The sequence below is a fragment of the Anomalospiza imberbis genome, chromosome 5 (genome assembly GCF_031753505.1).
Source record: "Anomalospiza imberbis isolate Cuckoo-Finch-1a 21T00152 chromosome 5, ASM3175350v1, whole genome shotgun sequence".
Classification (NCBI taxonomy): Eukaryota; Metazoa; Chordata; class Aves; order Passeriformes; family Viduidae; genus Anomalospiza; species Anomalospiza imberbis.
The window spans coordinates 7,570,476-7,596,581 of NC_089685.1; the positions used below are offsets into that span (position 1 = coordinate 7,570,476).

The 26,106-nt window shown below is 41.2% G+C and overlaps 1 protein-coding gene across 1 annotated transcript in view; it reads right to left on the reverse strand.

Annotated features, from left to right (window-relative positions):
- The window catches only part of GRM3 (glutamate metabotropic receptor 3), a 102,908-nt gene extending 95,116 nt beyond the window's left edge, over nucleotides 1-7,792 (reverse strand). Inside the window, exon 1 of the mRNA XM_068189545.1 lies at nucleotides 7,655-7,792. The gene's annotated coding sequence lies outside the window, so the exon portion shown is untranslated. The remainder of the gene's footprint in view (nucleotides 1-7,654) is intronic.
- Nucleotides 7,793-26,106: the final 18,314 nt, after the last annotated feature.

The window sequence follows — 26,106 nt, forward strand, 5'->3', positions numbered from 1 at the left end:
TTGAGCTGTATGGTTTAGGAGTATTTGGCTGAAACAGACTTGAGTATTGGTCTACCATTCCCACACAATTGCTCTCCTTTTCCCCAACGTCTGAGAGCAAAGACTTGCCTGATAACTCAACCCCATCATCAGTCAGTGTAGGATGAGCTTGCACCTGTTTAATAAAACACACTGTCTGCTGATCTCTGGTATTGTCAGGGCTCTTCTAAAGCCGTGGTGGCTGCAAGGAATAAAATGAGCAGCACAATTAAGAGATCCCAAGGGAATACAATGAAACACTCGCAACAGAGATTTAACAAGTATACTTTAGTGTGTTCCTGCAGTGTTTGGAAAATATCTAAGAAGATTCCTATAAACTTTACAATTTTTCTGGTAAAATATTATTTTACAGACAAGTATTTCATAATAAGGAAAACAAGAAACTTAATAGTCTCTATGCAAATAATGCACTGTCACATCTATTAGGTGTTGTAAAGGTGTTCTTTTCACACAATTTTGCCAAAGTTTAATCCAATATTACTACATTTATGACGCATGTGGGTGTTTTTCTCCCCAGCTTTTTGCAAAGCAGAGTTAAATACTGGTAAAATACATCTGTAACAAGGTAAAATCAAGGCAATTTGTGGTATTACAGAAACATCTGGAATATTTGCAATGGAACAAAATGCAGTTTTAGTTGACATACAGTGAAGAAGTCTTTATGACTGACTAAAGTTTTGTAAAAATGACATTAAAAATCTATGATGAAAAGCAAAGAAGTCCCTAGTTATATTCTTGACGGTGACACTGAACAATCAAATACTCACATAATCTCACCAAAAATTATAAGGAAGCTTTTTGAAAACTGATTTGTCATGGCACAACCAATTATATTTTTTGCATAAAAATATAAAATTTTAAATGGTCTTGCAGAGAAATATAATTTTTGATATTTCTTAACCATGTGAGCTGATCCATGCATACTCTTAATGCCTCAGCACTGAACCCTACATGTGTTACTGAGCAATATTTTTATCTATCTTTTTTCCTCCATCCTTTTGTCTATTTATCTGCTTTCTCTTGTCTTGAAAATACAGATAAATAAAAGGGAAAAATTAATCATTCTATGGGTTCTGAAAACCTCTCCAAAATTTGCTTCTTGACTTTTATCACATTTCTTGCTATGAGTCTAACAGTAGCGCAGCCAATTTCTGCTAAGCATTACAAATATAATATTTTTAAACACTAGCAGAACATGTCTTCTCATGCTTTCCTGATAATTTCTTCACTAGATGATGCAGCCAATATGAATTAAATTAGTAATAAAAATATAATATATAATGATTATAAAGCAATACCGAATCTGCAAGGCAGTAAGATATTGGATCCAAAAATACCTCAGGCAAAAATCTCTTATAAAACACACATGTAGAAACGTTCCCTCAAGCACAGCTGCAGGTGCGCCATCGTGGAGGCCTGGCACATACAAGCTGGGGACAGTTTGGGATCTAAGGAGACTTAATCACAGCTATGTTATGGAAAATAACCATTCTGATATGGTGAACTGTGCTTTTAGCAGCTCAAGGTCAAAAAGATCAATACTGGTCTAGGAGACTCTCAGAGAACCCCAGCCCTTCCCTTAGGGCTCCTTTCCCCACCAGGGAGGAGGAGTGTATTTAACCTGCATTCCTATAACAAAGACAATTTCTATAGCCCTGATATTACATGTCTGTAAAGCAGGGAGTCACATCACTGATGAAACAATATTTAGGAACGTTTAGGGCTGAAAAAATTTAGAAATATATTTGGGGAAAAAATTTAAGAATTTAGGTATGAAACGATATTTTGTAAGATTTTCAAACCCTTTTCCACTTGTGTCCCATTCTACACCTCAGTATCAGTTTGACTACACAGTCTTCAAAGCCTATTGCAGGCCATTAATGTCCCTTTAGTGTTAGATTTGACATCTGACACATTAATTTTGCTGGAAATTATCTCAGCCAGCTTCTCTGCAAGGCTCGTTGCAGAGAAGAATCCAGCTGCTGCCAAGTCCCAGACGCGGTGAGCTGCCTGCAGCATCCTCCTTCCCAGAGCACAGGGCAGGATCTCAGTCGGCTCAGCAATGCGTCCCTTGGAGGACCAGCACCACGACCCACAGGGGCTGAGGCTTTGCAGAGCCCCAGGTCATGCAGCTACGTTGTTGTGTGTCTCTCCTCCAGATGCAGCACTCAGGTAACACAAAAATTGTCCCTGGTTTGTGTCTGGGCTCGTTAGTGGAGCTTTTCATGGGAGTGGAAGCTAATGTATAAGTTTAACGGTATTTCTCAGCTGAGGGTGCTGTCAGTCTCGACATTCTGCACATTTTCTCTTCTCTCTGTCTTCCACCAGCATGTCATGTTCTAGACAAAGGTTTCTCTCAGTTTTCAGGTTCCCTTCATCTCTTTCCTCCTGGCAAGCCCAGGCCCCAGCTCCTCCTCTGAACCAGTGGAAGATGACTATTCTGTACCTCCTACACCCTTTGTTACTATTTTCTTTTTTGTCCTCTTTCTTTTTTTCCTCAATACCTTCTTCCAGCCTTTGTCAGTGCTTTTCCGCTGATGTCATGCCAGTCCCAATCCTTTCATTTTACTTCCCAATGTTATTTTTCCCCTTGTTATCTCCTCAACCACTTCTCATTTTATCAAGATTTTGTTTCTTCTCACTGGCATACCCTACTTCACCTATGGAGCACCCCTTCTTTCAGATACCATGTTCCTTAAAGGGTACTCTAAACTAACATGTTCATCCTTCTTCAGATGAAAAGCCAATTATCTTGTGATTTCTCCTAATACAGTTCTGTCCTATGAATTTTCGGACTTTATGGTCTCCCAATTAGCTTTTGACTTAATTCTCTCTTGTGTAGACTTGCTTGATTTTCCTCTGGAATCTGACAATGTTTCCACTGACTTCACCACCTTCATCTGCCTTAAAAGCTCTTCTTCCCACAACTGGCTTATCATTTAATTTCACTTCTCTTCCAGCTTGAATAGTCATTTGAGTATCTCTACTGATATTTTTTTGCTTTTCTATCAAGCAATTTTCTTCTCTTTATTTTTCCCATTTTGTCTTGTACAGAGCTATTTTCCTCAATCTTTTTTATTTTTTTCCACTTTTTTTTTGCCTTCTCTATTCACTTTTCTAACAGAGAATTTCAAGGTCTGACAGCATCCACCAAAAGCCCAAGTTCCCATTTCATCCGTGAAAAGTTTATCAGCGATTCCCTCTCTACACACCTTGCTTGATGCATATTTGATCTGGTTTATATACTTGGTGATCATGCTGTATCCCTTTGGATGCACTGGGAAAGTGACTTTGAAGGTCAGGGTCATCAGTACTATCAAGTTCAAGCCACTTGCCAGACTTTAAAGTATTCTGAAGAAAGGCTGCCTCAGTAACTGGTGTTAAGGACACGCTTTTGCATGTGTGTCTTAGACAGTTTGGAAAAGCTGCTAACCTGACTCTTACATTTTTGGGAAAGCCTGTTGATTTACATGAGGAGCCCATACGTTCCCACACAAGTATCAGTGCTGACTATGCAACTACTCCCATAATCTCAGCATAGCTATGAAAACAAGCATGATAATTGTTCCAACTACATAATTTTATATTTGAGAGGACCAACATCAGATAAAAGCAATATAGTTCTACAGCCCAATTGTTTTTTTATAGTTTGCTGTAGCTCTTGTAACTTCTTTTTGACTTTGACAGGTTCACAGGGAAATTTGCTGCATTACTCTCGAAAGGCAGCTGGGAACAAGACAGTATATTTCTTGCAGTATTATTGAAAATCTGCACACCCCTGAAATTAATGCCTGAAAACTTCTTAAGACAATAGATAAACCAGAAAATCCATTGAGATCACATATGGCATTCTGGGCTTAACTGAAGAAAGAGACCTGAAGAAATTGCATTAATCTGCAATAGTTGAAGCACTCCTCACAACTAACTGTGGTTTTATCCCAGTGGAAACACCTGACAATTGCATTGAGGCTATTCCCAGGCAGCATTGTCCCTTGGAGGAATTTTTTTTTTGTCATTTTACTCTTACTGCTAAATCAAACTCAGGATTTTCAGTCAATCTTTATTTCCATAAAATGAAATGTGTTCCAGGGTTTTTTTTTTGTTTGTTTTTTTTTTTTTTTTTTTTTTTTTTTGTTTGTTTGTTTCTTTTTTTCTGCCAGTTTAGGGCTGGATTATCAGCTAAATTCATAGCAAGAAACAGTCACAGGCAGAGACTTAGGAGGATGGTACCACTGAAGGGTATTGCCCTCCTTTCCTGCCACCTTTGGACCCCAGGTCCACCACGGTTTTTCTCTGGACGTTCAGGGCTGGCTGCAGGGGCAGGGTGGCTGATTCTCCGTCTGGTCACCCCATTTTGTTGGCTGTGGATACCCCTCCATTGCAAAAGCAACCCACTCAGGGATTAAAGCACGGACTTATTCTCCACACTAAGAGAGAGCAAGAGGACAATCTTCTCTTTAACTCTCTGACCTGGACTAAGTTCTTGATGAAGCTTTAAACCAGCTCTCAGTTTTATGCTAATAAGCCTAAAAAATGTCCCAACAGTCAATATTACACCATCTGCAAAACGGCTTATGTATGTTGCCATAGTTATACACATTCCAACAGAGACAGTAATGCTGTCTGATCCTGGAGAGTGTCAAACATCTTGGTGGCGTTCTGTGACATCCTTAGAGTGACTTTACCAATGACAAAAATTCATACTAACAGATCAATAACTATAGTACAACAAGATGGAGCAAACATGGTGCAACAAACCTGATAAAATTTTGTAGGACTTTTGAGACAGCTTTCAAAAACTTGTCAGAGAATGAAGTCCTTTTAGTAGGATGTTGTTGGCAAATTTAACAGCCTCATAGACCGGATCTCACGCCCTGTGAAATCTTGAGACTGGATTCTCAAGTTGCACTACTAAACCAGACTTTTGGTGGGTGCACACCTCATGTACCCACCTGAACTCTTGTAGGCAAACAGAGAATTTAGCCCACTGGCTTTAAAGGTAAAAAAATTGCAATTTGACCCCAGCATAGGCAATATTAGAACCAGGTCTTTCATGTTTTATAGTATTCTATAGAGGACTCTGTGAGCCACAGCACAATTTATGTTCTGTAGGACACTGCCATGGGCAAGTTGTGTTCACGCAAAACACCCAAATTGTTCTTTCTTTAATGCACTACATGTCCCTACACTGCTTTCATTTCCAAATTCAGCTCCACTTATGTAACACAGACCACTGAACTGAATGATAGCATTGTTTGTAATGTATTTCTTTTATTTTGGCTTTCCAGTCTGATTTAGTAATTTGCTTTGTCACATTTATTTAACTGTACAAACATTATGCGAATCCAGAAAGAGGCTTTATCCCTGCATCTTGCTTTAGATCCAGTCTTTCAATGATAAAATTAGAATCTTATTTCTAGACAAGGTGTCAACATTTGCCTAAAAAAAAAACTTTATTCCTTTATTTGTAGAAGCTTATAAGTAGGTCATCAACACAAGTAACCCAGGCAAACATCAACAGTGATTAGAAAAGCATCTTGGCTCCAGGATGAAAGTCTAGTTTTAATGTACTTGGTACCAATGCCATTTTACTTGTCTTTAAGTTACAGAGCAGTAAAGCAACTAATATGTTTTCTGTTTTGGAGCGTGTTTTATGTTTTATACATAATGGAGGGCTCAAGAGATATTGAGAGTAGTGGAGAACATTATTCTTAAAACAAACACCAAACAAACAAACAAAAAACCAAGAAAAAAGTCACTGAAATTAAAGTACGAAATATTCTAGTAGGGAAAAATTGACTTGCATTGCTCTTCAAATAATCAGTTCATTAAGAAGGATTTGCATGAACTGCTACTGATTTCACTCAAAGGATGAACAGAAGTATATTTTTTCTATTACCTTAACTGTGAATAAAATTAGCTTAATGTGCAATTTTTCCCAATATAACTGGAGAAGTTACCTTTTCTTGTAATACTTTTGTCAACATAAATAACAGCAGAAGAAGTTATCATGATTTGGGTGCATTTCAAGAAAATGAAAAACATTATTTTCCTAAAATATGTACTTGATCAGGTGGATTGTGTGATTTTCAAATTGTTCTCATGAATATTTAATCAACATGAGACATAAACTTATGCAAGCTGAAATAGGTACCAGTCTGTGTCCCAGGCTGTTCTGTTTCACAGTCTTCCAATTGAGTGTTTTTAAAAACTGATTTAACTAATAAAAAAACTGCCACCACCAACAACAAAAAGAACTGAAATCATCTTCAGCAGGTGGCATAAACTGAGAAGCCAAAGAACTCACAAACTACCAGCAAATCCTTAGTTCAGTTCAATGCAGTATTGGTGAGATGCCTGCCTAGTTTTTTATTAATTGCTTGATTTTTATCAAGATTGCTGAAATACACAGATGTGTACATAAAATGATCCATTGAATCTCTGTGATAACATGGGGGGGATAAAGCCCCCAAAATCCAACCCTCCTTCCAGAATCCTACCTACACACTGTCACAGAGATACACTTTCTCACACCCACATGTGTCCCAGCAGATGCATGTGGCTGGCACACACACAGATGGAAGGTATGTACCCACACACCTCTAGGTCTACAGAGGGTTAGATAAACACTGTCTGGGAATAAAAAACACATTCCTATCAATCTGTACATATAAAACATCCACATGAATCCAAGCAAACACATAAGCACAGATACACACACCTGCACACTCAGAGACACGGGGACATGGGCGAGGCACATCCACAGGCACAGACAGCTCCAGGAGCACACACACACACCTGCACAGCTGGCTGTGTACTCACATGGACACACAGATTATATATGTGAGGAAGAATTACAATGGCTATATCAACCCTGCTAATCTCTCCTTCCTTTTTGAAACAATCCAGTTTTAGGATCCTGGAGTGAGCCAGGTCCCTGCAGAGGAGATATTCCCAGAGGAGCAAAGCACTTGCAATTTCTTTAAGGTTCCCCACCTCTCTCGCCCTCTCTCCCAGCAGCAGATCCAGGGAGATGAGCTGGCCATTCAGCACAGCTTTCCCAACTGCTGGCTTGGCACTTTCCACCCCAGGCTAAGGAAGGGCATAGGATGGCAAGCTTAAGGTCTCATCCTTTCACCCCCAAAGCCTGTGGGAGCAGGAACCTCTGGGCGACATCTGGACACAGCTCCTTTCTTCACACTGCCCCGATCGATCCATAGGGTAGCCCCTGAATCCTACCCTTCCTCTGCAAGTGTAAAAGCCCTTGTTCTCCTCCTGCTTCCCCCTTCCCCGTTTTTCCTACCCCCCGAATCCCGTCAGAAAACCTCTTTGCAATTCGCCACTCTAAACTTTTCCTGGCTGCACAACCCGCAACCCCCGGGGCAGCGGCTGCGTCTGATCCAGAGGGCAGAATGGGGCGGGGGTGGGCTGCAGGGACCCGGGATGCAGGGATCCGGGCTGCAGGATGTGGGATGCAAGGAGTGAGATGAGAGGATTGAGATGCGGGATACGGGGATGTGAGGACCGGGATGCGCGAATTCGAGACGCAGGATGCAGAGTCAGGGATGTGGGATGCAGGGACCAGGACGCGGGATAGCAGTGCCCAGCTTCTTACCGTGCAATGAGGATAGGTCCTGGTGAGGGTCTCCAGCTGTCCCCGGGCATCGCGGGCCTCCCGATGTGCTCGTTAAACATCCAGCGGGGAGTCTCACCCCCAAACTTGTGTGAGCTGCTTCCTCCGGGAACAATCACCCTTTCTCCCCCCCGCCTTGGATCGGATCCCGATGGAAACTCATCAAGGCCTCCTAAGTGGTCAGAGGTAAGCTGTGAGGGAAGAAGAAGAGGGGGACAACGGGACGGAGAGGTTGTGATCACCAAGCGATGATCCCCTTCCTTTCCCCTCTCCTCTGGAGCACCCGCTTCCCGTTCCTCTGACCAACTTTGGCTCTGCTTAGCCAGGCAGCGCCTGGGACCGGCGCTGTGAATTGGGGTCCCTTTTCGCAGCCTGGCATCTTTCTAGCTTTCCTCTCCTTTCCGGGCAAAGGGGATTGGTGCAAAGCTTTAAATTAGGAGGCGACCTAGAGTTGCAAAGACAGGGAGTGGGAGCTGGCTGGCGTTCGCAGACCGCCTCCCCCGGCGCTCGGCGCTGCGCGGAGGGGCCGGCTGAGCCTTATCCCTACCATTTATTCATTGACTGCCTTCCTAATTCTCACTCCGGAGCTGGCTATTGCTCCTGGCACGGCCGGGAGCGGGGCTGTGGCAGAAGCCCTGGGAAGGAGGCGAGCCCCATGCTGCGGGGCTCCCCGCGGCTGTTTAACTGCGCCGGCAGCGCGGGCAGAGCGCAGCCCGGTCCCGGGGGGAGGACAGGGGTGTGGGGGGACGGGACACGGGGACGCTGCTGTCGCCTGGCAACCCTGCATCCCTGCCCTGAGCATCCCTCCCCCAGCGGCCTGATTGGACGGGGCCGGGGCGGGGGGAACACACACGCTCCTCCGAGGATGCTGCGCCCCGGCACTGCGACTTGTCGCATCCTCAAAAAGCCGGGAGCGGGCAGGGTGAGCACAGAGCAGCCGGGAGAGCCGAGGCAGTTCAGGGCGTTGTGTTACCCTCCTCCTGCCTTCTCGCTTCCAGCTGGCTTGATCAATTTGCTTCTGCTCTACATCTCCTAGGAAAAGAATGTCTTTGTGTATGTATGTATGTATGTATGTATGTTTGTTTGTGGATGGATGGATGCATAGATAGATAGATAGATAGAAAATATACCAATATATGCACACAAATATATGTATATACACATATGCATTTGTATATACAGATACATGTATATGTATTATCCACAGTCTTTATATTATTGCTCTATATTCTAACTCCTATATGGGAAGAGAGAAGAAAAATAGTTACTGAGAAAAGATCACTTCAGAGTGCAGCAAAGCTGGATGCAAAGGGCAAAATAAAGCTACTTTTTGGCTTGTATATATTTGAAAACCATAGGCTTACACCAGCTGTAATTTTAACAGAAGGTTGTGGTTCTAAAGAAAGAATTAAACCTGATGAGGTGAGTGATCTGTAAGAGTCAGTGAGGATGGATGCGTTGACTTTAGAGAGGGTGAGTTTAAGCCATGCTGCATGGGACATTGTTGGTGTTATATGTGGCTCCATTGTTTATTCTCTGCTATGGGGGACACTGAGCAGCTGCTTCGTGCTGGTTGGGTGTAAAATGAAGAGGATGCCTGTAAAATCCCAATACGTCCCTTTCCATACAGCTGCAGTTGGGACACTGTGGATTTGTCCTTCTTTAGCAGGGAGATGCCCACTGTCCACTTCTCCCTGAATGTTTCCCTCCACCCTTGGACTTAACCCCAGGCAACTCCCCACCAGTGCTCAGTTAAAGCAAGGAAAGAGACACTGCAGCCATAAGCTGCAATCCAGCAGCTCACATGGGGCCACTATTGTTGCAGCAACCACGGTTCCAGTAAGGAGTTAGACCAAAGTAAAAGGAAATAAAACCAAATCTGCTTCTGCTTTGTAATATTTTATGTTTAGTTATTTAACATCTGTTTACTTTTGTGATCTGCCATTATATTTTATCTGCTTGGCTAATTCTATGAGTTGTTTCTTTCTTGGAAGCCAAGGACATTTGCAGAGATGTGCATGTTACAACTGTTTCATTGAGGACTAAACTTAAGCAGGGAGCAGAATGAAAGATAGCAGTTTCTCTCAGGTTTACCCTACTTTAGATTAGATCAAAATGTACATGAGACATTGCTATAACATAAGGGTAAACTGAAATGAATAGGAAATCAGTCTCACGTCTTTTGAATCATACCACAATTTGACAAATAGGTTCAGAATACAATTTTTTTCACAGTCCTGCAGGCTGATTGCCAAAAGAGACTAGGGGAAAGAAGGATCTTATTCTGCATTGCTTTGTACATAGCAATCATGCCTCAAAGTGAGTATGAAAGTAACTTCTTCATTGGGTAGGATGTAAAACCCACTGTGTATGAAATTGGCCACCACAGGCGCCAAGTGGAATTTGGCTGAGATGTGTTGACTGATTTGCAGCAGGTCACTTAGAGCCGGGGAGGCGACCCAGTCATTTGTTCTGTGCTTCAAAAAACATCAGTGGTACGAATGGTTTACTCCCTTTCCATGCCTCACTGCCCTGCAACATCTGATATCAGTTCCTAATGTTGCTACTACTTGCATTTACACATGATTCATAGCTACTGAGAAACAGGCAAACACGATGTAGGCAAAGACAGAAAGGTTTCATTCCCATTTTCTTCCAGGGTGCTTCTCAGTCAGTTCTCCTGGCACAGTAGGGTCTCATTTTAGCCATAAGGCAACCTACCACTGTCTTTCTAAACCAGGATTCTGGAGACCTCATTTCAGTTTATGACCCTGGAAGAACATGTGACTTTTGTAGGGAACACAACTGTGCCTCAATTCTCTTTTGGGATAGCACGTGGTGCATCCATGTAGGGTGTTCTGAAGATGCAGCCGCGTACTGAGCGTGTGTTTTCAGTCTGTCAGAGGTTCAGGCTTACAGGTACACACAGTGGGACAGTGCAAGGCAATACAATGATCTCAGTGAAGCTCTGGGCTAAGCTGTGTTTGGGTGCTGCTGGCAAATCATCCATTTCAGGCTAAACTGAGCACCTCATGCTACACTTAATTGTCGATACACCCACGGTTAGACACAGAAATCAGACTGTGTCACTTCTGACAGGGGACAGCTTGGAGAAAACAATCAACAGCCCTCAATGTCTATGGCCTGGATCCAAAGAAGGGGTTTTAATATGAAATATGTTTATTTCCTTCTTGCCTGTGAAACAAAGATGGCAAAGCAGCACTAAATTTTCTGAAATAGAAATATTTTGCCTTTGTGAATTATCTGTTACTGAAATAGTAGATATATCTAGTTAAAAGATCTATTTTTTTCAAATTCAGATCTCACATAACACCAAATTGAGTTCATAGAAAGCTTTGATGAGCTGAAGAATTTGTTTTTATAAAATTTGTGAATGCGATTAACAGGCTCAGAACCACAAATGAACAGATGCATGTCTTTTCCTTACACAGAATTTTAGCAAGAGCTTCAAGATTGTATGAATGGGAACTTTCCAATTTTACATTTGATAGGAAGATACTGTTCCAGCAAAACACTTTGTAGGGTTCCCTAACTTTATATAAGCATCTGTTTTGGGACACACTCAAGTTATTTGCTGATTAAAGGCTAAAACACAGCTTTAGAAAAATTGCAAATGTGCTTGTACAGCCACTGAGTGACCTATGGATTGGGTCTGGCTTCCCTGAATAATTCATGAGGCTTATGGTCTTTCCTTCTTTCCTGGGGACCTTACAGAAATGGGTAGGAATAGGGCCATAGATCAATGAGGCTTTTTCTAGCAAATTGCTTCCTGCCACCTGATTTCTAACAGCTCTGCATCTCCTTCCTGTGTGGAAGTGACGTGTGAGTGGGCAGGATCCTGTTCTGCGGCTCTGCCTGAGCTAACACCTGTGGTCATCACCCCAGGGCCAATCCTTACCTCTGTGGTTTGGGGCACACATCAGAAGCACCTAGAGATGATACCATGTTCTCCTGGGAGTCTGCCAGTCTCAGGGTACAAAACCCAGCTTGGATGGTAGAAGTCACAGGGATCTAGACGTGTCTCCACAACACTATAGCCATGTCAGTCTCTGTCTCCTGAGACAGAAAGGCAAAAAGTTCATAATGGTTGATGCAGGGATCTACAAAACCCCACACTCTCTGGCTCATCCCTACCTGCCAGTTGTGAGGGACACGGACATACTCCAAAGGAACAGTCTCGTGGCACCTGGCTTTCAGAGGAATATGGGATCCCTAGGGAAGATCCGCAGCAATGAAGAGTGTAAGGGGTGTTGCTCTGTCATACTCCAGGACCTCATGGATTGCTGTGGAAAATTATGCACTGCTGTGGTTGCTGGCTGGACACTAGTACCCAACAAAGCCCCTCTACTTCCTCAGCTGCGCAGGGTGTAGAAAATATAACAAAAATAGACTTTTCCTTTTCTCTTAACAAAAAACATTGATGGTCTTCATCATGAAGTTCATCATCGAAATGGAATGTCTTCCTTTCTCATTGTTAAGTGGCTTTAAAGAGATTTTAGGTCAATAAACATGGTGCAGAAAGTCCTCATGTAGATTCAATGCCGTTCCTCTTATGGCTGAATCATGTGGCATCCCTTGGGCCTTCAGTGACATTGTTATTCCCTGTCAGATGTCCTGCGATGCCTTTCTTAGCTGGTGAAGGGTTACTGGCTTAGTACCAACATGAAGAATATGCCATGACATACTCAGGCTTTTTTGGTGCATTCTGAGCCTTTCTCATGCCCGAGGACAGTGGCAACTCTGACTATAAGGCTCAACACAATAAAAACCTGTGCTTCATGTGGTATGGTCTGGCACATGGAAGAAAGACTGCATTCCACATTGTCTGTGCACATGTAGCAGCATCCACCCTTCTGCCTCCATCTCCCATGACCATCAATGTCTTTACCTGTCTCTTCTCACCTTTCCTCCAGAGAATTTTCCCATTTCTTTCAGTCTCCCTCTGCCTTTTTCACCTCCTTCTCTTTTACTCTTTAGATAGCTGGCTGCCTGCTCATGCCTATTAGCCATGTCTCCAGTTAACTCCAAGGTCTCCTTGCCCCTTCTCAACAAAGAAACCTCTTTCCATGGAAAAAAAAACAGCAGCTGTTGTTCATCAGCTACAAGAGGCGAAAAGGTCTGGCTTCACTGTGGGAACCAGCTGCCCTCTTTCCACCTCTGCTTCCTTCTCAGAAATCAGGTTTCTCAACATACTGCTGGAGACACACGTGACATCCAGATGTTATCCAACTGGGGCTCCTTTGTAAAAATACTTGAGCGGCAAGGGTCCCTCCATATATACAAGTACACACTCTCCACTTAAACACTCCAGCCCACTCCAGCAGCTAGCCAAAATCCAGCTGCTGCTTGTGCAGGTGCAGGGATGAACATGACACAGGATCTGCCTGACACGTGCAGGACAATTTAAATCTGTGCCAGCTCATGACTACGGGTCCAAGGTCCACCACCCTTCTGCATCTTCTCACTCCATCCTTCCATGTCTCATACAGAAGGTGTTATTTGTCTTCTTATTTGTCTTATTTGTCTTCTGAAAGGATGCTCTAGCCTTTCCCAGGAGGTGCAGGGGACAGGGCATGGCACAGTAGCACATTCCAATCTCTGCCATATTTAAAGTAATATGAACAGATGACCCCATTCTACAAAATACTGACTGTTATCTCTTTTACCTTGTGAATAACTGGATATCAGATACCAGAGTTTCCTACATATTTTGCTTTTAAGTCATCTTTAAGTTTCTATGCATTATTATTCTCTTTATTAGTGTCTGATCTGCTAGATGTCTGGCTTCTTCAAACTACTTCTTCCTCCCCCCTGAAAATCCCCTAACATTTCTTCTCTGTGAAACACTTTCCCTTCACCCTTAGCTCTTCTCTGTAATATACTATTACAGAGAATAGTAATTCTCTGTAGGAATTACTGCATTTACATATTTTGTTTAAGGTGCTTAGGAATTATTGACAGGTTTGCCTTGCCCCTGGGGGGTGATGTGACACAGTCGAGCTGTGAACCACTTAAAGCATTGACTGGCTCATAGGAGGGATTACTTCTGACTCTGAATTAGGGCACGGGCCAAGAAATGTAGCACAGTGCTGTCAGGGTCTGTGGCACACAGATCCATTTCCTTTATAATCCCATCATATCTATGACCTACCACATACAGAGCAAAGTAAGAGATCTACATTTTCCCATTAGCACAAGATACAGGCTTCCTATGAAATAAATTTACTCACAGTCCCTACACTACTGCTTTGCAAGCCTGGAAACCCTGTTTTTATTATGTCAGTGAGTTTATTTCTGAATTCTTTCACACTGAGAATCCATCTGGATATACTACTTTGGAAGTGTCCTGCTGAGATTCTGCATTGCCACTAGTTAAAAATGAATGGATAAATTTATACACAGGAAGTTTATTGTATTTTTCAGCTGAAAGATATTCTAGAGTTTATCTTGGCTTAGATTTTTGTTAGTGGTATTTTGGGTTTTATTGTTTTTTTTTTTCCCAACCATTTAATTTTACTAGCACCCCTGGAAGGAACAGTGAGTCCAGAATTAGAAAGCTGAAATAAAAAGAATGAAGTTCCTGGAAATGAGACTGGAACAAAAAAGCCAAGAAATCCAAATCAGTCACAAGCTAAGGATCTTGACTTTCCCTTAACAAAGACAAACCATTTTCCAAAAGGAAAGACATACCTGGCCTTGGAAAACTGCTAGTAGCATAAAATATAATCGAGCAGATGGCAACAAAAATAGCACTTGAGCTGTTTAAAAGCCTTTTATTGAATGCCTCTTCTTTTTTTTTTTTTTCCTTTCCCCTCCAGAATGCTGTTCTGCTCTCTGATTTAAGAAAAGAGAAGAAATACAGGGAAATTGTGAGATCTGTATGCTTTTCTTTAGCTTGTTCTATTTAAATTGCCCACCATTAAATGTGGTTAAGAGAATAACTTAAAGTTGCAAAGCAATGAGAACAAACGTTGATAGTGGAATCTTAATTCAGCTCCCTCGTGCATGTGGATACACTCTTCAATTGGTTTAACACTGTCTTTTTCTCTGTTTCAGAAAATCCTGACACATTCAGCACCCTAAAGAAATAGGATTTTGCCAGTAATTTGATTTCCCTGCACTGCTCAGTGACTCTGCCTTGCCCTTTGTATACTGTGCACTCATCTTCCTCTGCATTACAGGGAGAATGGTCCATTTCTTTTCAGAAAAACATTCAAGTGTTTTGAAACTTTTTAAAATTTAATTTAGTTTTTACTCCACTCCTGAGGTAGGGCTGGTATGTTGTTTTTTTCTGTTTCCCAGATAAGACATATGCATTAAAACCCAATGTGTCAGTGACTTCTTAGTACCTGATTTTTCACAATTAGGAGCTCTACACTTTCAGAATAACTGACATGATACCTTGACACAATGGCTGTTGCTCACCTTCTGTTAATTTTGTGCTCCCAGCTGTTGGTTTTTGTCTAGTCCTAGAATATGACTAGGAGAACATTATGGGTTTTTTTAGACTCATAAGTGACTAAATATTTTTGTATGAAATTATGCAGAGAGGCAGAGAATCAACATGAAAAACTCCATCTCAGCCAAATTTTGGCAAGGGTGCAAGCTGTTGTAAGCTGAGCTTCATCATGGGAAATGCTCAGTGTCTTAGTTTTGCAGATTTAATTAGACTACTGCTTGGTATTAATCCTGGAGTTCTAATGGGAAGGGAAAGGGGAAGGGGAAGGGGAAGGGGAAGGGGAAGGGGAAGGGGAAGGGGAAGGGGTGAGGAAGAGAAGAGTAGAGAAGAGAAGAGAAGAGAAGAGAAGAGAAGAGAAGAGAAGAGAAGAGAAGAGAAGAGAAAATATCCCCAAAGTAGAGATTCTGGATGGATTTTGGCCTGGTGGCTCTCTTATGGAGTAGAAGGAGCACCTCATGTGGTGACAGTTATCAGATCCTGGCCATGGAACAGAAGTAGCTTCCTAAGCACAGTGTTCTGTGATCACACCAAATGTCAGTCAAGGAGAGTATATTCTGTCTAATCCTGGTCAGTAGCATATACTTAGAAAAACTTGGGGACTGGACAAAATAGAACATTTTTCTCTTGATATACCACTTATGGCTTTGGGCAACCTGCGCTTTAGGGACTTTAATCTTCTTTTGATCCCATTATTCTGTTTGCCTTTACAAAACCCTGCTGTTGGGATTTCCCTCACCAAAATAGTCAGTGAGTGAAAAGCACTTCCATTTTTTTTTTTAAATCTTAAGCCTGCCTCAGCAAAACTCCTGATCTACCTTGTTCTGGGAAACCACAAATACCTTTTCCTTCTTCATGCTCTTCAATCTATTCATGGCTTCAGACATTTTTCATACCCTTCCCCTGCATAAAAGTTGAAAAATCCCAGGCTATTCAGTTTTCCTTTCTCATTATTTGCTTCTGTCTACATTTTTGTCCTTCTCTATTCTTTTTTAACTTTACATTCCCTTTTTCTGAGATCAGGACACCACCATTTGGAGACCTCCAGGTGTGGGAGAAATACCTATTATTACAGTCTCATAATGATGATACTGGTTTTCTATTTTTTTTCCCTATTTCTTCCTTAAAAGTTCTAACATTTTCTCTGTCATTTTGACAAAGGAAAGCTGAGCTGGCATTTTCAGAGAAACTGTCATAAGGAGTAGTAGTTAATTTAGAGGCCATTGTATCATATGCAGAGCTTTTTGTTTAATCTGCAGTTTTTCACATTTACTGACAGTAATTTTCATCTGCCATTTTATTGTCCAGTCAGTCAATATTGTGAGATCCTTTTGTGCCTTGTAGCTGCTAGTTTGGCATTTTACTATTCTGAATATCTCTCTATATAAGTAACAGTCTCATGTCTCATTAGTCAACCATTTTCCAGATCTTTCCAGACTATGTGAATCAATATTAGTCCCAGAACAGACAGCTGGGGAACTCACTGGGGAGGGAGGTCTTCCTTCATAATGAAAATGGAACATGAATCCCTTCCCTTTCCTTCCTCATTTTCAGGCACCTTCTACCTGCTCTTGTCTTTGCTAAGTTTCCTTGCGACTCTTTTATGAGGAAATTTGTCAGAAATGTTGCAAAGATTCAAATACAAGTCACCTGTATCTTACAGGATCCAAAGTGCTTCTGCAGCCCTGTGCAGCACTGATTTCCCCCTATTCCAAACAGATTTTTCCACACATTACTAAAACCCATCCTAGCTAGTTTTCTTAGCAATTTTCTGATATGACAGACAGGCTTATTCATCTTTTTTTCTCCAGATCACCCCCAAAATACTATTAAACAACAGCTGACTTATTTTACTCCTCTGGTAACAGGGCTGAATTAAGAAAGAGGCTACAGATCACAGATCAGCAATTTCATATCTGAATCCCTTTATCACTTGGGACTCTAGGTATTTTATTGTTCATTTTATCACTTTTTTATATATTCTTCCTCTTGACAGCTAGATTTGAGACAGATCACCTCTAAAAAAAGGCTATGGTGAACACTGATGCAAAAAAATAATTTGTGTTGTCTGTTATAGCCTTAACATCCTTCAGTACTTCTTCTGTACCTGGGCTATTTATTGCCCCTCCAACTCTGCCAGCTTTCTTCTGAGGTAGTAAAGTAAAAAAAATAATTCTATGTGATATTGTGCCTTTTTTTGCACATTTCACCTCAAAACTCCTTCCTGTTTAATGTCTGACACTGAAGCTTTTATAGATCATAAGGCAATTGCCTAAATCCTGTCTCTAAACCAACAGGCAATTGACTGCAGAAGAGGGAATAATGTAAATGAGCTGTACGGAAGGCGAACTTCCCAGCTGTTTGTGAACAAATGGATATTTGTGGCCATTTGGTTGGCATCTGAAGTGACTTGTATAAGTGTGAGGTAGATGACAGGACTCATAAGTTCAGTTTAGTGGAATATCAAAGTACCCTTGCAGCTCCTCTTCCATCAGTCCAGCCACACAGGTTTTACTTCGTCGATTCTTACGCAGCTGTCAAGGCTTGCTGTGGAAAGTCTTGTGGAGAAGCAAATGGGAAATATTTTGCTGACACTGCTCAAAAGAACTCTCATTTCTTGGACTGGTAATTTCATTTCTGACTTCCTCACCTTTCTGGTCATACTTCTAAACATTAAAAGAGTCAGAGATATTACCCTAGCAGTAAAACCCCCCTTTTTTTTCTTCTCTCTCTGTTTCATATTTCCTGAATTGCTTTTATGGGAGCAAAACAGGAGAATGGGAAGTGAAATGTCTAACCTATTACACCTGACTAATCAATGTATGCCTTTTTTTTGCACTACAGTAGAAAGATGAAGGCTTAGGTGATTTCACAGCTTACAACTAGCTTTCTTTACTTCTACAGTCTAGGCAGACCCAAAGGAAACCTGTGCATACTAAAGAGTAAAAAGGTTTGAGGACATCTGCAAAGGAAAGACACTTCCCTCTGGTTTCAACTCAATGGGACTTGCTAACATAAGTCAACTAGAGAAAGAAGAAATCTGGCACCAAGTGCTTGCAAAAGGCCTGGCAGATTCATCAAAACACCAACTACCTGTATCTAGCATGTAAACACATATTGCTAAGTACTTGAGACAACCCCACACTCAGAGGGTGGCTGTCAGAATAACTTTAACTTTCTGAATTTGCTAGTCCAGCTAAACACATGCTACTGATGAAGCAGATGAGACAGGCAAAGGAAAGATTTGACTTGCTGTAGATTATGATCCAGGCAACTGAGACAGAGGGAAAAAGGTCTGAAAACCAGTTGACACATCAGCTGTGAGTTGTGGCACAGAAAAAAAGACCTCAAGAGTGTGAAATATCTATGGCATAAATGGGTAAAGTGGATTGGCCACTTTTGGATAATTGGCTATACTTGATGGAGAGAAGCAACAATTTTTTTCTTTGTTTTAATTTAAGATGTGCAATTGATCTTACCCATTTTTGACAACTCTTTTTAGATGTAGGGTGTTAGATGACTCACATCCTTAAACTGCCTGTCTCCCTCTGCTAATTGTGAAATGAGTCTTGGTTGCACCCCAGACGTTTGGCCAGATGAACGCCTCTGTAGGTGTTGTAATTGATGATGTCTGTCTGAGCCCTAAATGTGTCTGAGCCCTAAATGCACCTGGTGAAGGGGTCAGAGGGGTCTGCAGAGGGCTCCCTGTGGCAATGCCCATCCTCTTTTCATGTCACCTCAGCAGCCCCATGGTTTCCAGCCCTGTAGCTCCAATAGCACAGCCACAGAACCTACCTTTCCCCTGCAGTGCTGCCAGCACTGTCAGTCACTGAAACGGAGAGGATTAGGAAAGAATAAAGAAAATCCCTACTGCTTTTTGCCTCGGGGCAGTAGAGGACTGCAGGAATGGACACGCCAGCATCACCTTGATTTATAGAGTTGCATCCTAGTTGTTCTCAGGTATTTAATCTTTTTGTGCCAGCTGGAAGTTGAAAAGTCTGCACTGTAAAGTTGCGTTGTATACTTATAAGTCTAATTAAAAAAAAAAAAAGGAGATGCAAAAAAATGTCTGGTTAGGATTTGTAAAATCTATTTCCACGTAACTGTATATATTTCTATAGGAATTGCAAGAAATAACAGTGAAATGGGGAATAAAAGCTACAGATAGAATGTTTTTTCGAGTTTTTTTTTGTTTTATTAGTGCTAGAGAAATAGCAGAAAATATTTTTGTATACTGTTTTGCTCTGACACATTCATGTTCAAATTTTAATGTTGCTAGTGAGCATTCTCTCAGGAAAAACATCTTTTTGTGAAGAAATTCTGTTTATGCTATTTCTAATGTGCTAAAATTCTGTCAAATAATTATGTTAAATACATACCTGTGATAAAAAATGAGTGGGATAGAATGCAGGTGACTGTATGGAAAATGAACTTTGCAGCCTTTCATTTGCACTGTTTCCTAATAATTTTCTCTCAGACACTAGTACTGTAAACCTCTGAGATGCTCCTTATACAGCAAACACAGCAAAATAAAACTGAACTCATCTCAAAAATGTGATTTTCTATTTAATAAGCATTCTTCACTTATTTCTCTGCCCCCAGAATGACACTTTTCTCAAACATAGAAAAAGCAAGATACAGCATGACCCCATTTTACCCTATTCATGTTAATTTACACATGCTTTCCTACAAAAATATTTCCAGTTTCATACATGCTGTCTGTTTTTAATGTGGAAGTTGCTACCATGGGGAACATGGTAAAATGGTATGACTTTGTGATAAAATTTACCATTCCATAGACTCATAGAATCATTTAGGTTGAAAAGGCCCTCTAAGATCACAGAGTCCAACCATTAACCCAGCAATGCCAAGTCCACCACTAACCCTTGTCCCCAAATGCCACATCTGCACATCTTTTAAATGCCTCCAGGGATGGGGACTGCATCACTGGTCTGGGCAGCCTGTTACTTTAGTATAGGAGACTTCTAAGTGTTTAAGTTTTTAAGGCCTTGACTTATTCAAATGAAATTAATTTTGTGTGTTTTGGGGATTTGGGAATGAGATTTGCAAGCAGATATTAAGGCTTTGAAGATATACAAATGTTATCTAATGCAAATTCCTCTGGTATTCATAAAATCTCATCTCACTGCACCTCATTTTGGATGTGTCTGGAACCTGCTGCTGCACAGCGTGGAATAAGCCAGCCTCCACCTCCTGGGGAAGCACCAATGAAATAATTATCTGCTTGCTAAACATTTCCTGCCTTAGCTGTGAAGCCTCATCCAAATCTGCTTTGCCTGTGACCTTTCACAAATCTATTTCTCCAGGGCTTTTTACTCCTGATGGATGCTACAGGGAGCTTGTGGCTTGTTCACTCTGCCCCTGCAAATCCTGCAGACAGAGAGATGGCAGCTCCCACACCACTGAGAGGTGCAAAGCCTGATTTCCCTTGGGTCCCTGGGTTTTGAGCTTCTGTTTGAGGACACTGTGAGAATAGGCAAGATTAATCTGATTAAAGACAGATATTTGTAATGGAGGCATGTTTGTGAGCTACTCACGTGAATCTTCCTTTCTCTATGTCTACCTAAGGATGAGGTGAAGAGACTTCTGAGGGTGCCTTTTCCTCTCCACTGCTTCCAAAGGCAGATTCTGGCAACCAGCTCAGATGAAAATGTCTGTCCTGCAGGATTAGGAGAGGTGGATCCCATCTCTTCTCCTGTGTATGGGTCACTCTAACAGCAGCAGTGTATGGCTGCTAACATTATCAGGGTTACTCATGTGCATCAGTGCTTCCTGCAAAGGCAGGCAGGCAGATCTGCCCCTCTCTCTAGAAATGGGCTCTTTTCTGCTCTGTTCAGGGTTGCCCAGAGAAGTTGTGGAAGCCCCAAGCCTGGAAGTGTTCAAGGCCAGGCTGGATGGGGCTCAAAGGAGCCTGGGCTTGTGGAAGGTATCCCTGCCCACAGCCAGGGGTTGGAACCAGAGGATTTTTAAGGCCCCTTCCAGCCCAAACCATTCTAGGATTCCATGTGGCATTTCCAATTTCTTCCGAGTCACCTTCCTTACTCTGAGAACTGCACAGAAATCTTAACCACCCAGAGCAGCTGCTGAATTGTCAGAGGCCACTTTATTTCAGTGCCTAATCAGATGTCTCAGACCTTGGTGTCCTCTTTCCTTCCTTGTCTGTCCCAAGATGATCCAAGTTGACCTAGAATTTTGGGGCTTACCTTTAAGGTCTGGCACTTTAAACTTAAGCATTGAATGCTTGTTGTTAAAATCCCCCTGGATTGCCTGAAAGCGTAGTTTTTCAGGCTTCCCTGTAAGGAGTACAAAAGGTGGAAGAACTATAAAAATATGGCTCTTTTATATAAACTAGTGGATCAAACACGGCAATGGATACATCAAAGTATTTGCATGCCTGATTTCTATTTGTCTCAGAGCGAATGCAAGCAGGTAAACATTTTCCTAGATCTGGCCCAGAGGCTAAACGGACTTTCAAAGGATATATAACATTTAGGTGTTTTGTAAGTAAACAGTCTTTATGTGCTGCTGCACTGAAGCAGCCTGTTTTTAGTGTTCACAGGTAAGAAAATTTCAACTCATCCTTTTAGTCACAACTGTGTGTGGTGGTAAGTTGGACAAGATGGCATCCCAAGGAGACTAAATTACCCAAATATTTCTAGTATGAAAGGCAAGTGGAAATACAGCCATGAAACATCCTGGCACACAGACATTAAGCTCCAAAGTGACCTCAGAGTTTTTTTGGTTCCTATTTCTGCCTCCAGACAGAAACTATTGTGTTTAAACCAAATCAGGACACTTAATAATGATATCTAATCAACAAAGAAGATAAGGAGGAGGCTACTGTACTCCTTCACCTTATCTTAAGACCTTTTTTTGATCCTACTGCTGGAATGGAGAGGCCACACCAATTTGACTTAGTCTGGGATTACAAACTGTGTTAGTTCAAATTGCAACATATTTCTACTCTGTCCTTTCCCCTGCTTCGTTTATGGTTAATGGCAGCTGTTTCTCATGGCCCTCAACAGAAAAATGACGCTGTTCAAAAACCAGCACACCACTTTATCTGTAAAATTATTTCTTGACACTCTTGACTTTAAAGTTTTGTGTGTGAATAATCCCCTATTCTGTACAAGATTTCATAGCAAGTGTCTGAATAAGCCAGTACCTCAACCCTTATTTCCTGAGTTTTATTCCAAAGCCTGAAGTGTTCTTTTTCTAAGCACTCATCAGAGTGAACCTGCATCAGGTCCTTCACTCTTGAGATGAACTGTACTACCAGAGGCTGTTTTTGCTATACTTGCAGTCAGCAGCATCCCAGGCTGGAAGAGTGGGAGCTTTCCGGGCTTCCAGCATGGATGGCTACACCTGATTGTGCAGGCTGTTTATAGGGAGGAGATGAGCTCCTAAGTGGTGTTTTTCTGACCGCTTGCAGAACTCAGTGATGGCAGGACTCATCTCCTAGACTTTATGAGCAATTTTGATTTGAACCCCTTTGACTGGAAGGGGAGATAAGTGTTCTGAATGTAGGCACCTGGGGTGTCAGTCACCTAAATGCAGGCATGGAGTGACCTTTCAGATGCCCCAGAGCATCTGAACTACCTGCTTATCTGCAATCCATAGGAATTATCAGAGGCCCACAGCTCTCTGGAGCTGCAGCTAGAAGCCAGTCAGAATACTACAGAATTTCTTGTTCATTCAGTTGATTTTCACATAATCCTGCAGATATGACTCACCTTGAACTTAGTCAAAAGGAATGCTTGTGCACCTCATTACAAGTTTGAACCATTATATAAATACAAAAATTAACTTCTTATGTTCTCTTAGCAATGGAATGAGTAGATGCCTTCACTTTGGTTTTGGGATGTTGTTCAAAAACAAATCTCACGCAAGCAAAGGAGAAAAGACCTTACCTATCTCTTTCTATCTAAGGCCTAACTCTTGGCTTCATCTTCAGCTATGTAAACTGTTATGCCTTTGGTCAAAATCAATGAAGTCATGCCAGTTGACTTGATGGGGATATGCCCAAAGCTTAACTAGATCATTTACCTCAAATATAACAAGAAGACAAGGGCTGCATCTGTATCTCTCAACCTTAAGTTCCCCAAGCACTAAATTAAATCATGCAGCAACTAAGAATAGTTGTGCCATTAAAAATGTTCAGAGACAGCTAAAAGCCCAACTGCTACCCATGACCCAATTTCAAAATGGCCTTCAAATTTATTTTAGGATGCAATATGATGGTTTTGATTCCCCCTTCCCTTGATCTGTTGTGGAAATTAGACCTGTGGTGGAGGAGCAGTGGAGATTTTGGTGACAGATGATGTTCCCAGAGAAGTCTCTGGGGTGATTTTCCCTCTAACTTCTAATGGTGTGACGTCAAAAGTAACCCTTAAGACAATTAACTGAATTACACAAGTGAGCAACATTTCTGTGGGAGTATATTGCATGTGGACAGCAGTGTTAATGAGGGCAAAAGAAACTTGTGGTACTAACAAGGGAGAAGTTTGATTAATAACTCATCCATAAAATGTGCATGATATGAATGATAGTGAATTCCTTACAGAATTAAAACACAAGCAAAAGTCCCTGTCTCTCTGTCCTCAGGGATGAGACCCATGACATTTAATCTATGTAATTGTCAATCTACCATGTAAACATTCTTTTAAATTCTTTAAATTTGAATTTAATTGCTACCAGCTCTTGATTACAAACAGACTACATAATCTATCATTGAATCAAGTAATTATTATTACTGTTGGGAAACAGGGAATTATGCAAGAGCCTAAAGGAGAACTGCATGGCAGGTGAGAAACAAACAAATGAGGGTGGGGTAATCAATCTCTGTACCATAAAATGTTAATATTGTCCTAATAAATATGAATTTTCTTCCAATCCTTGATATGCTCCCTACCAAGCATGTCACTTAGCCTGTGGCATGCTTTAGTTTAGTTTAAAGTGGCACTACTATTTACACTCTAGCAAAATTATAATAGTTCCCTTTTATATTCATAAAAGTAATTAAACTTTTTTTTTTTTTTTTGTTATGCAACAAGCCAACCAATAAATGGACAAAAGAAGTTCAGTTTGTGGTATTTTAGAATTAGCATCCTATGCACCAGGGATTATTCAGATATGAGATTCTGAATTAATGATTTTTAAAAAATAAATTTAAAAAAAAAGAGAAAATAAGAATGATATTGGAAGAGAAGCATTCCTGTCAGTTCCTGCATTGATAAAATTATATTAACTACAGGATAGCTACTAATACTTCATTGCAAGCTCACAATTTTTTCAGATAAAGCTAACCTGTTGACTCCAGAAGGAGACCGAAATTTAAATTGCATTTAAATAAACAAATACCTTACCATGGTGAGAAGTAAATTGTATGCTTGGACAGACTGGACTTTTCAAGGTACACTGAACCCAGAGGATGCACTGAATGGAAGGATGCATTCTTCCCGTGGAATGCAAATTAAAGAACTCTGAAAAGAACTGTACCATGAAATCTGCTTAGAGATAAAGGAATGAGTGGAGAGAGGAAATAATATTCTTGGCGATTTCATAATTTATATTGGCCAAATTTCAACCCCCTCATAAATTGAAATGCTTAATATGTTTTAAAACCAGTCCTAATTTATTATTCAGAGACAAGTGTAGAAGTCTGCATTTGATTTATGACCACAAAGAAGGAAAAGACAGAAAGACAGGCAGCCCCCAAGGCTATTTTGTCCAGGTGATACATTCCCCAGTCTGACTTGTAGTGCTCCATATGATGAGATTCCCTATCCTTTGAAGGTCAGTTATGCTGGAACAAAAGTCCAGCAGGGACGTTCTGCTTTTCTTCCAGCCATATGCTGGCCTGCAAGGAGGACACCTGCAAACTCAGCTGCCTCCCTCTATAACCAGGAGGTGAAAAATAGAGAGATGTGTGTTAAACTCAGTTGATTTCAGCTCATTACACCGTGCTGCCAGAGGGGCTGGTTGCTCGGATGTGTTGTCCCTGTCCCCCTGCTGGCAGATTAGGGACAAGGGAGCTGAGAGGTGGGAACCTACCAAACAGTATTTCTGACCCCAAGTTTCTGAGAGCTAGGAAAGCTCATGTGAATGTTGTCAAGTTTTCTGAATAGATTCTTTAAGACTTTCTGTCTCAGGAAAGTGATCAGTGAGGATTTTCATTGTTGCAAGAATTTATTTTTCCTTTTTGTCCATGACAATTTCATAATGCCCTTTAGCAAAATATTATGCTTGATAGTCCTGTGGGTAAGATGCTTAATGTGATAGGGGTAACACAATCTTTCTTCTGTCACAAACCTAATCTTGGACTAGATCTTCAGAAAAGTTTAGTCCCCTAAGTGTATGTTCCACCAAAATTTTCAAGTCTACTAGGTTGAATTACTTTTACATCCTAGATTTTATTCAGGCCTGTGTACTTTAGGTGCCCATATAGATGCACAATTGAACATCTCACAAGGTGTCTATCTTTATCAGCCTGCTTTGCCCTTATTTTCTCAGTATAACAGCTGTTTTTAGCTGATCTTAGTCTTTAGAAAATGAGCAGGATAGAAATTATCTTTCTCTTTTTATACACATATGCAGGCAGCACAGCATGAGCAGGCAACAGGGCTTCTGTCGTGAACAGTGAACACAGTTCTTGCACTTAATTGGATGATCATAAGAGTTGAAAGCAAGAAGATTCTCTCCAATCAATACGATTTCTAAGCAAGTATTTTCTACTGCATTTTCAGATTTCATTAATTGGAAATGAAGAGACCCCTCTCCTTTGGGATCTGTGACCTCAGTGAATACTGAAACAAAAGTACACTAGACACTTAACTTTTGAAAACATTTATGGAGTAGGGCTTTGTTTTCACTCTCTGGGCACATCTGATGGCAAATTGCATTTTTATTAATTTATGTTCTTTAATATTGTGGGCAG